Genomic DNA, 11,965 nt, shown 5'->3' with positions numbered 1-11,965 from the left:
CTGTCCTGCACGGCGTGTAGTTCGACAGCTGAGGTGTGTTGGTAGTTTTGGGCGTTTATTCTGACTTGGCTGGATTGGGCACCAGTATCCAGGACGTTGTGCTATTGACATCTTGCCGTTTTGCTGGTCGGGTGGAGCAGAACTGATCTTGTTGGTTGGTTCGTCGGCTGAGTTTCGGTTGGGTTGCCTTCCGATTAAGAGGCTGTCAGTTTGGCCGCCTGTCTCACTTAAACGTGTGTTAGTGTTACCTTCCCAGGCCAATCCTTGGAACCTCGTGAGCGCCGCTCCTTGTGTTTTACACAGTGATTTCCTTTGTCGTCTTAAGTATTCTGTGTGGCCTTCTGCCGAGTTTTAGCTTATTAAAATTGCAAGGCATTTTTTTCTTACTCCTTAAGCTGTAAAAAAATTGTTTCTTGTTTGGTTTGTAGCCTTCAGCCGAGTTTCAGCCTTTCAAAATTAAAATTGAAACTCCCTTGTGCCTAGGCCTTAAGCTGTAAATTTGTTTGAAGTTCGTATGTGGCCTTCAGCCGAGTTTTCAGCCTTTCCAAATCAAAAGTCGAAAAATTTTGTCTAGGCCTTAAGCAGTAAGAAATATTTTCTTGTTTGTATGTGGCCTTCAGCCGAGTTTTCCACCTTAAATTGAAAATTGGAAATTTCTTTGTCTGGGCATTAAGCTGTGAGATTGTTTGGGTTTCGTATGTGGCCTTCAGCCGATTTTTATGTGAAACATTTTAGGATAAAGCCTTTACCCTATTTTAGTTGAAATTTAGAAGCTCTTACCTTTAGGCCTTAAGCCGTAAAATTGTTTTCTGCATGGTGCGTGGCCTCCAGCCGAGTTTTAACCTCTCTTAAATTAAAAATTCAAAATCTTGCTCTTAAGTCATAAGACTGTCATTCTTTAGTATTAGGCCTTCAGCCGAGTTTTACACGAAATATTTTAAGGGGCTCCGGAAAGGCTCAAGATCATGAAAAGTTCAATTTTTACTTTTTTGCGTTTTCTGAATCTGCAGACTATTACCTTTTAATACATATATAATTTATTCAATTCCGAAGACTACAACTATTTTTAAATATTTTTTGAAATGTGTTCTACATGGGCGTGACCCACTGTGGCGCTGTTAAACTGCTGTCAAATGGTGTTATTATTAACGTCCGTGTTCATCAGGTACATTTTAGTGATGTGAGATAAAGTTTGTGTTGTGGCTAACCTGTGATGGTTCAATATATATCGCTGGTGTGTTTGTCGATTGTTTCATGTTTATTTACTCTGTCGTTATCTCGAAAATATTCGTAATTAATTCTGTTTCTTGAGAGTCTGTTTTGTTGAAGTATAATAATGAGTAAAAGTAAAGTTATTAGAAATCCTCTGAAGGCTTTTAAGAAAAGGAGAAATGTTGGAAAGCCAAAGGTATGTGATATTACTGTAAACAATAAAGACGATAACCAAGTGAGTGAACCTAACCTCTCAAGTGCACCTGCCCATAGCAGTCCAACTGGGAAAGAAAATACTGCACAGAAGAAGCTTGGTTCAATGAGTGAAAACTATGAATCTTTTATGGGCGAATCGGATGAGAATGAAATATTTGATATGTCGGTTCTCAAAGGAATTTTTTCAAACTGTGTAAGATGTATTAATTGTAGTGAAGTTGGTCTGGAACTCTCCATAATAAAGCACGTAGGACTTGCTAGTGAAATACAACTGAAATGTGATAAGTGTTCATACATGACCACCTTTTGGAACAGTGTTGCAGTAACTGCAACTGAAGAAAATGGTAGCAAAATCTACGAAGACAACAACGAGCGATGCTTGCTTTAGACAAGGAACGCCTTCGGGCTGCAGACAGGGCTGTAAAGAGTCTAGAAATACAAGCAAGAGTAAACAGGAGGGGGAACAAGAGGAAGCTGGAGGAGGAGTTTGCAGAGGATGAAGATAATCCATCCTATGGACCTGGAATGCACTAAAAAGTTAATCCAATCTTTGTCGCTCGATTCCCAAAACTTTTATTTTCTCATACTAATTACATGTTTTCTAAGGATCTTCCAAACATATTTGTTTCAAACTTTTAGTAAATGTTACACAGTACCTTCTGCATAATTTAACACAGCCTTTTTCTAAAAAACTGTATATTTCTGAATATATAAATAAAAAATTGCAAAAAAAAGTTGTGAATTTTCATTACAATTGAAAAAAATCATCTTTAATAACTGAACTAAAATTTTGTAAAATCCCTGTGTTAAGTTGTAGCCCATATTCCAATAAATAATCTGTTAAAAATTCAATTTCCTACCTCAAATACTTTGTGAGGAAAGGTGTAATTTATAAGCGTTATTTTAACATTGCAAGTATAGGGCGTTCCGGAGCCCCTTAAGATGAGGGCTTCAGCCTTTTCAGATCGAATGTTCTTCTTCCTAGGCCTTAAGCCATTAAATTGTTTTGTTGATATGCGGCCTTCAGCCGAGTTTTCAGCGTATTTAGATTAAACATTGAAAATCTTTGTCTCGGCCTTAAGCCGTAACACTGTTCTTGATTAATGTGAGGCCTTCAGCCGAGTTCTATGGGAAAAATTTAAGCTAAGGCTTTCAGCCTATTTGTATTGAAGATAAAAAAGAAATTGCTAAAGAAGTGAAACCTCCAGAAGAACGCTTCTGTACCTCAGTTCCTTGCTTAGGCCTTGTGCCTTGGATTTTGGATGTGGTCTTCAGCCGATCTAAATTAAATCGAAGGAGGTCTTTCGTTAAAACCTTGAGAGTTTTTCATTATTGCTTGTGTGATTGTCTGTTCTAGCAAGCCGGCCGTGGTGGCCGAGCGGTTCAAGGCGCTGCAGTCTGGAACCGCGCGACTGCTACGGTCGCAGGTTCGAATCCTGCCTCGGGCATGGATGTGGGTGATGCCCATAGGTTAGTTTGGTTTAAGTAGTTCTAAGTTCTACGGGACTGATGACCGCAGAAGTTAAGTCCCATAGTGCTCAGAGCCATTTGAACTATCTTTTTTTGTTCTAGCAAATAATGTTTATATGTTGAGTGCAACTGACAGTAACTTATTTTGGCCCCTTTCCACAAATATAACAGCATCCGCTCTGTCCTGCTAGCCTGCAGGGATTTCATGTGTGTGTGTGTGTGTGTGTGTGTGTGTGTGTGTGTGTGTGTGTGTGTGTGGACGGATGGGTGGGTGGGTAGGTGGGTGAGTGTTTGGCCCGTCCGACCGATTAGCCCTCTAGTTTGCGATAAATAACGCACAATGATATCTCCAGTGCTGAGATGACAAGATGTTTAATCATTCGTTCGGCAATTAATACAGGACGTCTTTTAGAGGCAGTGTACGTCAAAGCAATACTCGCACGAAAACGAATAAGTGACTTGTTGCCTGGTTACTCAAGGACTAAATATAAAAAAAGTATTCAAGAACTAATATGGAGAAAACAAGAACATGTAAGGAAACTATATACTAAGAATAAACGGCACGGAGTGACGGACACAACACAGCGCACCTGGCGCCGGCGCGAAACTAATTTAACCGCGCGACATAAAATACTTGCAATGCGACACACGGGTGATGCATTCGTGAACCGAATTGCACTGCACTGCTTTGCGCTGCACTGCTAATGTAGTCGCTTCAACAGCCCACTCGGCGGGAGTGGAACGCCGTGCAGGTAGCGCGCCGGAAGTGGACGTTCCGACCAGACCTCGTGGTGCACTGGGCCCCTGGAGCTGTGGTGCGCTGGTCCCCTGGAAATGACGTCGTTGTCGGTGGTGGTACCGGAGCTGCTGTTGCCGGATCAAGTTGTGGGCCAAGCTGTGTTCGCTGAGTCTCGGGGGGGGGGGGGGGGGGAGGGGTGACTCGACTCGTTGAAGATGTAGGCTGGTTTGACCCTGTCAATTGTAACAGTGGCTCGTTTTCCATTCACAAGAATATTCTGGCTGCGACCTGTCCTACTGATGGTTCGATGTGGCCCGGTGTAAGGTGCCTGGAGGGGCGGTTTGACGCCATCAGCTCGTAACATAATGCGACTGCACGTCCTGGTGTACAAGGTTCTGTGTACAAAGGTGGCAACAGTTCAGTGCCTAGACGACTGCGGAGGTCGGGTTTTCCTGGCATGATCACGAAGGCGACAGACGAAGTTAGACGGGTCTATACAAGGCTGTGGAGTCACGTCTACAAATTCGCCAGGCAGTCATAACGATTCTCCGTACATTAGTTCTGCACAGTATAACGTCGCAGTCTGGCTAACTAGCGGTAGAGCTGTATATATTGACGTTATATAAAAAATCTATTTCGGCTGCGCTGAAATCCCACCGAGTGCATATTATTTGCCTCGATCAGGTCAAGCTATTACCTGCTCCCCGGCGTACTTAAACACAGCTACATGTAGGGATATATCAGTTCCTATTCAGGTAATAATTATGGATTCAGTACATACACAATATCAATATCTCCACTAAAGTTTTTCAGTTTACTAGAGCCTAATAGTTAGTAACAGAGCGGTAATTTGTTAATGCGGCAAAGAGTACTTATGCACGCCGCGTTCCTTGGACCATTAAGGTCGTCGCACAGATAATTATTTATTGAGTACACAATACCGAATGGACTGAAAGAAGTTATTAACGCAGTAATAACACTGAATGCTGGTTTATTGCACTCTTTGCACATCCTAAAATTGCCGTAAGGAAGTAGCTTTTCCTATCTGGGTGGAATTAATGACGTATACTGCAGTCCAAGATATTATGCAAGTTCCTGAGTCCATTAACTGATTTTACGAAAGTTAATTCTTTTCTCACAATTCAGTTTCAAAGTTTAGTCTCTATATCGGTCCATCATTAATAGTTTCTAACTTTGGGTAATGTCCAGTCCTTTATTGAAAATATTCAATTTAAGAAAAATGGTTCAAATGGCTCTGAGCACTATGGGACTCAACTGCTGAGGTCGTTAGTCCCCTAGAACTTAGAACTAGTTAAACCTAACTAACCTAAGGACATCACAAACATCCATGCCCGAGGCAGGATTCGAACCTGCGACCGTAGCGGTCTTGCGGTTCCAGACTGCAGCGCCTTTAACCGCACGGCCACTTCGGCCGGCTCAATTTAAGACAACTTCGAATCTTTCACTATCTGGATTGTACGTGATATCCTATTTGAAGTTTCTGACTTTCTTCTTACAAGTTCAGTGCGTCGTAGTAGATCGCAAACCTTTAGCGTTCAAACAACAATCTCGTCGCGCTCACGTATACGGGCACACGCTGACGTGCGACTTGCTCCGGCAAACTCTCGTAACACAGTAACAATGCATGGCTCTTTCTTAGGTATTACACACGATTCTCAAAGAGTACTCATAAGGAGTATTCTTTGAGATCGTTCATCGTACTCCGTGATTTCTAATCACGGTACTTTGCGATCTACTATGTTTTTATTTTGAAACTAATGGGATTCTGTCTTCTTTTTTTTTCTTTCTTTTTCAAAACACTAAGCAACTTGGTACTGAACTTCTTTTCCAACTACGAGCTACTATTCAAGCAACATTATTCCAAAAGGGAGTTTGGTTTTTTTTCTTTTTTTTCATTTATGAAACTTGGAACTTGATTTTTGGGACTTTTGGGCTTTGGGGTACTATTTTTATATTCTTCATTTTTCGTCCAAAGGAAGCGGCATTACAAGAGGAAGTGTCTAGATCTTCTTCGTATGAGTTTCGTAAGCCAAGCAGGACAGTCGGGTGAGCTTCTGTCCGCCCGGCATCGTGGCACACCAGGGCTGCTTTCAAAAATGTGGTGCCAACACTCTACTATGCGGTTACTGGCCGGGTGGTAGATGTTTGTGTTGTGGTGGCTCATCCCCCTGAAAGCTGTTAGCTTCGCGAACAAATCAGATTCAAATTGTTTTCCTTTCCATATCCAGTATAAGTTTAGGATAATTAGCGGGTGAATTTATGCAAACAGAAGAAGAAAATTTCATGTTAAACTATTGTTACGATGGCCCATATACATCATTCTGAAATTTATTATTCAAGGCGTCATCAACGATTTGCAAGAGAATGGTGTCTGAATACAACAAACATTCTTCGCTTACTGTTAGATTGGAGGTTATAAAGAACAAATCTTTGTTCGGGACAATGACAAGCGGCATTCCTGCACAACTGTGAACAAACGTTTCTTGGAATGTATTGTGCAGGGCTCTCGTCTGGTGATGCTTTGCCAGTTGTCTGAGAAGTCCCGTTAGGATCCTTGATATTCCCAGCATTTCTGGAAAATATTAAAAACCCATCATTGTCTACTCAAATATTTTGACATCAAGAAATTTTCAGAAATCAAATCTAATAACTACCATATGCTAGTAATTTGAAACCCAGAAGTCAATTAGATACATGAGAAAGCTTATGTTAGAAATATGAAGGTTTTCCACTTACGCAGCAGTTCCTGCACCAAAAGTAACACCGTCATGTCTAACTAGCGTACTTGGATTAGTAGCTTGTCCTCCTGTGGCTGAGCAAAACTGCCTGTCACGTCATTTCATGTCTGAGGAGGCAATCAAATGTGGTCTTGCTAAAGCGAACATTGCCCTACTTACATAAAGTTACTTTGCTGAGCAACGGATGTGAAGGAAGTTCCTACAGCGTAAGGCCTACTAATTTAATGGCCATCTTAATACTTTTTGTTGTGATCGATCTATTCATTTCTTCTTTTACAACATGAGCGCGTTGATGCGCGTGGCATACATGTAGTGTAACACGTTCCGCAAATAGCATGTGATTCTCAGTGTAGCTGCTCACAAACATGGAACGTGGGCTGTAATTATCGCATGTTAGCAGAAGTCCAGTATGGCCTTCATTATGGTACGGCAGTGAAAAATGGTAGACGTACTAATGCAACAATGCGGAACCGCTTTACGCTGGAAAAAATTAGTTCTAGTCGCAAATCTGGCCCTGTGAATACTAGAAAGACATATAGAAATGTGTCCGTATGTGATGGATTACGAATGAGATGTGGGCAAGAAAGGTCAAGCAAGTGAAAAAGGCATAACGTAGATTTTTATTTGTAACCGCCGCGTACACAGTTTGTTCGTTAGGAGCACTGGAGACGTCAACGAGACGCTGCATCCGTAAAATCAACATTTTCTCACAGCAGTTACGGTGGAATCAGAGCAATGTGTTCCTTTACACTGGCCTTCAGATCAAGTAGAGCTGAACGTATACCTGGTAAACGCGTGCTTTTAAATATCTACAGAGCCAAAGGTAACATGGATTTAGGCCATATGATCTTGTAAAAATGTTCAAATGTCTGTGAATTCCTAAGGGACCAAACTGCTGAGGTCATAGGTCCCTACGCTTATACACTACTTACACTAACTTATGCTAAGAACAACACACACACCCATGCCCGACGGAGAACTCGAACCGCCGGCGAGAGGGACTGCGCATTCCGTCACAGGGCGCCTCAAACCACGCGGCCACTCCGCGTGGCTGTGATCTCGTAGGCCATGCATCTGGAAAACTTCTGGAGACAAAAAGTTCGTGGAAGGTTGCGTTAGCAAATCACTGCTCGAGCAACATGAGGTGTTGCCCCATCTTGCATGAAAACAATGGTTTCTATACAGTTGCACTCTTCCAAAGCAGGAGTCACATCCTGTGGCAGGAGGTACCGATAACGCGCATACGTCACGGTACACTTTCAAAGAAGAACGTACCGAGAATAAAGATGCTTCTGAATCCACACCACACAGTCACATACGGCGACTGCAATGCCTCTTCACCCAGAACACACGTTTTAATAGTACCCAAAATTCAACAGTTCTGGGTATTCACTGCACTCTGCAGTGTAAAATATGCCTCGTCACTCCATAGAATATTGCACGGCCACATGTCATCAACATCGATCCGTCCCAGAAACTGAAGAGCAAATACAGAATGTTGCTACCTATGACGAGGTTTCGGTTGCCACACCGTCTGGATCTTGTGCAAAATAGATTGCAAAACTTGCAGTACTGTTCACCGTGGGATGTACAATTTTCGTTGCTCTGCACGAGCTCTAACACTACCCGGGGCACGTGCTCAATGGTCAGTTTCAGCAACGGCAACCTCGTCAATAACTTCCACCGGAATAGGACGCCTTCCTCTTCCAGATATCACACCGAGCTCATACACGTTTTAGAATTTCATTATCATCTTCTTTAAAAGTTTTAATTACATCGGGCCTCTCCTTAGATCTTTCAGTTGGCGATACTCTCGCAATGCAGCGTTGTAATCGCTGCCGTTCTCATTATACTGTATCACTAACAGGGCACCGTCTCTCTTCCCGTTAGCCATACTGTTTACTCACGTTATGGCTTGCCAAATGGCAGCGTGCGTGTCATACCGCTGTAAAAACGGTGTTCAACATAATATTTGCACCTGGTGCCCAACATTTGAACTAATTGTTTATCATCGTGAGCCGTGGCTGGCTCATGTTATGGGTTGGGTTAAACCTTGGTGGCTATTCTGTACCTAGTCTCCCACGGTTATCGCGATTATGCCGTTATCCTCTCTCTCCACGAGTGGCAGCAGAGGTGTGTATCGATATTCGCTCCTTGTACTATCTTTGGCCTGGCGCTTATAGTTTCCGGCTGTGCTGTGTGCGAGGAGCTGGTCGGTTGGCGTGGGTCAGCGAGGAAATCTCCGCCGCGCGTAGTTTGGCTGGGCCCACTGGCGGCGACCACGCGCGGTCGGAGTGTGTGGTGCTGTTCCAACTGTTACGAGGTTCGTGGCTCACCCATCCTGGACATGAATGTTGAGTTTTGACTTAATCTACCGGCAAGCCACGACTGTTCACATTGTGTCGTTTGGATTTCGTTGTCGGCTGTTGGGACATTCCCACGAACAACAATGTGTGTTTTGAAGTTGGCAAATTTTAGCCACCTTCCTGTGGAGTTTAACTGTACTTGGTTATTTTGGATTGAAATGCACCAGCCGAATCTTCTACCGAGGGGCCGTTAACATACCGATTACCTACCCTGGTCGTTGATGTAAATTCAGGCAGTGTATTTTCATCATCGTGTTGTTGCTGTCCAGCACAGTGTGTAATTTGACAGCTCAATGTATAATTGGTTGTGGGCGCCAATACTTTCTACAGTGATCCATTGAACTCCCTGTTGCGTGGTGGTCGGGTGGAGTGGAAGTTATCTTGTCAGTGGGTCCGTTGACTGTCAGTCGGTTGGGTTGTCGTCGGATCGTGAATGGTGGCGCCGACTGCCTGTCTCACCTAAGCGAGCGTTAGTGTTTGAATTCCAGGCCGACCCTCGGAAACTTCTGAGCGCCGTTGGGTGTTCTGCCTTTTAATATTTGTTCTTGTTTTTGTATTTGTATGGCTTCTAGCCGATTTTTAAATTAAGGTTGTTTTGCCCTTAAGGCGTAAGATTGTTTGGGTCTTCAGCCTAATTTAAAGAACTGTTTTAAGTAAGGCATTTGGGCTTTTTAAAAATTTAATTTTGTTGAGGCTTAAGTGAAGGGCCTTTGAATTAAAGTGGTCTTGCCCTTAAGGCATGAGATTGTATGGCGTATTCAGCCGGTTATTAAGTTCCCAAAATTAACGCTGTGTTTTTTTTTTTTTTTAATTTTCTTGCCTCTCGTAATGATTGGTCACATAAATGGAGTTGTATGTTCGAGTGTAACTGATGGCCGCTTATTTTGGCCCCTTTCCACAATTTAAACTACCTGTACTGTCCTGCGCGTTTAGCAGGGCGTCTCAGAAGGTAAATCGGTTCTGCATTAACGCAATAGCATTTACGCCAAGTTTCGTTGTCATACAATAACAGCAGCCCACACTATATATCGGTGAATAGTTGCGCTTTATTTATAACCACCCAGCATGATAGATTTTCATCTTTGGTTTAATAAGTTTACCAGTTCTAATCGGCCATGGAAGTCTGTATCTTACGATGGAGTGAGAAGTTTCAGCTTATCAAGCAAACATTTCTTGAGGCGGACTACGACGCTGTGAAATAATTAAATGAGAATAAGTGGGTCAGATTATGAGTCAATATTTTCGAGAACTTTCTTTCATTGTGTTTGGTACCTTCTAACATTCTGTTCTCAGTCTATTTCCAAACTTCATGATAAAACTAAAACACACTTCGTTCCTGGTTCCTCTCGGATATCCTCGACTGTTACAGTCCTTCGGGAATATCTTTCATTACTACAAAACTTTCCTGTTCTACTTGATTTTATACGTAATTCGATATAATTTAATACCTCGACATCTGTAAACCACCATGAAGTCATAGAGTACATCTCATTGTGCCACCTATCAGAGATTCTTCCTGACCCATTCGCGTATGGAGCGCAGGAAGAATTACTGCTTAAATACCTCTGTGCGCGCTGTAATCATTCTCACTTTGCATTTGCAGTCCCAACAGGAGTGATACGTAGATGTCTGTGTTGTATTCTTAGGCTGCTCAGTTGATAATGGTCCAAGAATCTCCCGCAGAACGTTGAGATCTCTCTTCAGTTCAGTTTTTTCAGAATTTCCGTCATTCTGTTCCGCAAGGCCAACAAGTGTGTGACAGTTCGTGCTGCCATCCTTCATATCCTCTTTGAAAATTGAAGTGTTCCGGTTTGTGGCACTTTGACAGTAAGACAGTGATTACACTTCCAAATCAGTTTATTGACACAATCAGTTTATGTCCACAACGTAAGTTCTGTGACCCGTTAGCAGTGCAGAACAAATAAGAAAAGTCCTTCTTGAAAATAAAGGAATAACTTCTTTGACAACTTAAAGTTCTTAGGGAACAGTGTAAGTAACTATTTGCGTGAGACTAACTTCTGAAAAGCTCTCTTGCAAACGAAAACGATTATCTTCTTAGACATGCACGGTAGGCAGAAAATTAAAGTCCCATCTGACGAGCAGTACGAGGAGTTCCAGCATCACAGTCCACGGCCGGAGCAACAGGTCGCGATGCGCGGTGATCCCGGGTGGCGTGGTGCTGGCGATCTCTGTTTCTGCTGACGGAGACAGAACTGCCTGTAGCGGGTGAGCAGGCTCTTCAGAGGTCGTTCAGTGGAGTACCAGCAGTCCTGGCTGCTATGCCTTCCCTATTCTTCCTTTTGGTAACTGGTGAGTTTCTTCTCTTATCGTTGTTGTCAGCGGGGGTTAGCCCTGTTCAGGATTTTAGCTTCTGTGCTGAAATAGGCAGTCAGCTGATGTAGGCCTCGGGAAGCCCAGGCTTTAGTACTCCGGGCGCGGACGGTGCTGGGAGAGACTTAGGCCGCTGTCCGCGTTGCAGTCGGCGCGGTCGTGGTTGTCAGCAGGGCCTCAGGTACTCTCTGCAAGTGCCTAGCCGGGTGTGACACCTGATTAAGTACTGCAGAAAGTGACTCAACGATTGCAACCAGGTCGCTGTTGTTCGCAGAGGACGCTTCGCGTCTGATAGATGCAATTGGTGAGCTGGCAGCAATCGAAATGTTGCCACTCCTTCCGCTTTCCGTCCTGTTGTCTTCGTCTGCTCTGCATGCCTTCCCTCTTGGTGTGGCGGCACGTTGACATTCTGATGTACCCTCCGGACAGGTTTCGCGGTGTGGATGCAGCCTTCTTCTGTTGCTACCTGCTGACTGGCCACGGGTGCCGTTCTCGCTGGCCGGCGTCGTCTTCACATGGGCCTGCCTCGCCGCTGCCTGCGCGCCACGGCGCGGACGGCAGCCGGAGCGGCCGGCCGTCTGCTTGGGCGGCGTCTTGCCGCGTAGGTGTGCTACTGCGGCTGTTGTAACACCACAGCCTAGGTAGCTCAACACGTGCGGACAGCCGCAGTTTCCGCACTTGGGTGTGCCCTTCTTTGGATACCGGCAGTGCCCGCTGGTGTGTTTCAAATGGTTCAAATGGCTCTAAGCACTATGGGACTTAACATCTGAGGTTATCAGACCCCCAGAACCTAAAACTACTTAAACCTAACTAACCTAAGGACATCACACACATCCATGCCCGCGGCAGGATTCGAACCTGCTACTGTAGCA

This window comes from Schistocerca americana, chromosome 2 (genome assembly GCF_021461395.2).
Source record: "Schistocerca americana isolate TAMUIC-IGC-003095 chromosome 2, iqSchAmer2.1, whole genome shotgun sequence".
Lineage (NCBI taxonomy): Eukaryota > Metazoa > Arthropoda > Insecta > Orthoptera > Acrididae > Schistocerca > Schistocerca americana.
This window is presented reverse-complemented; position numbering follows the sequence as displayed.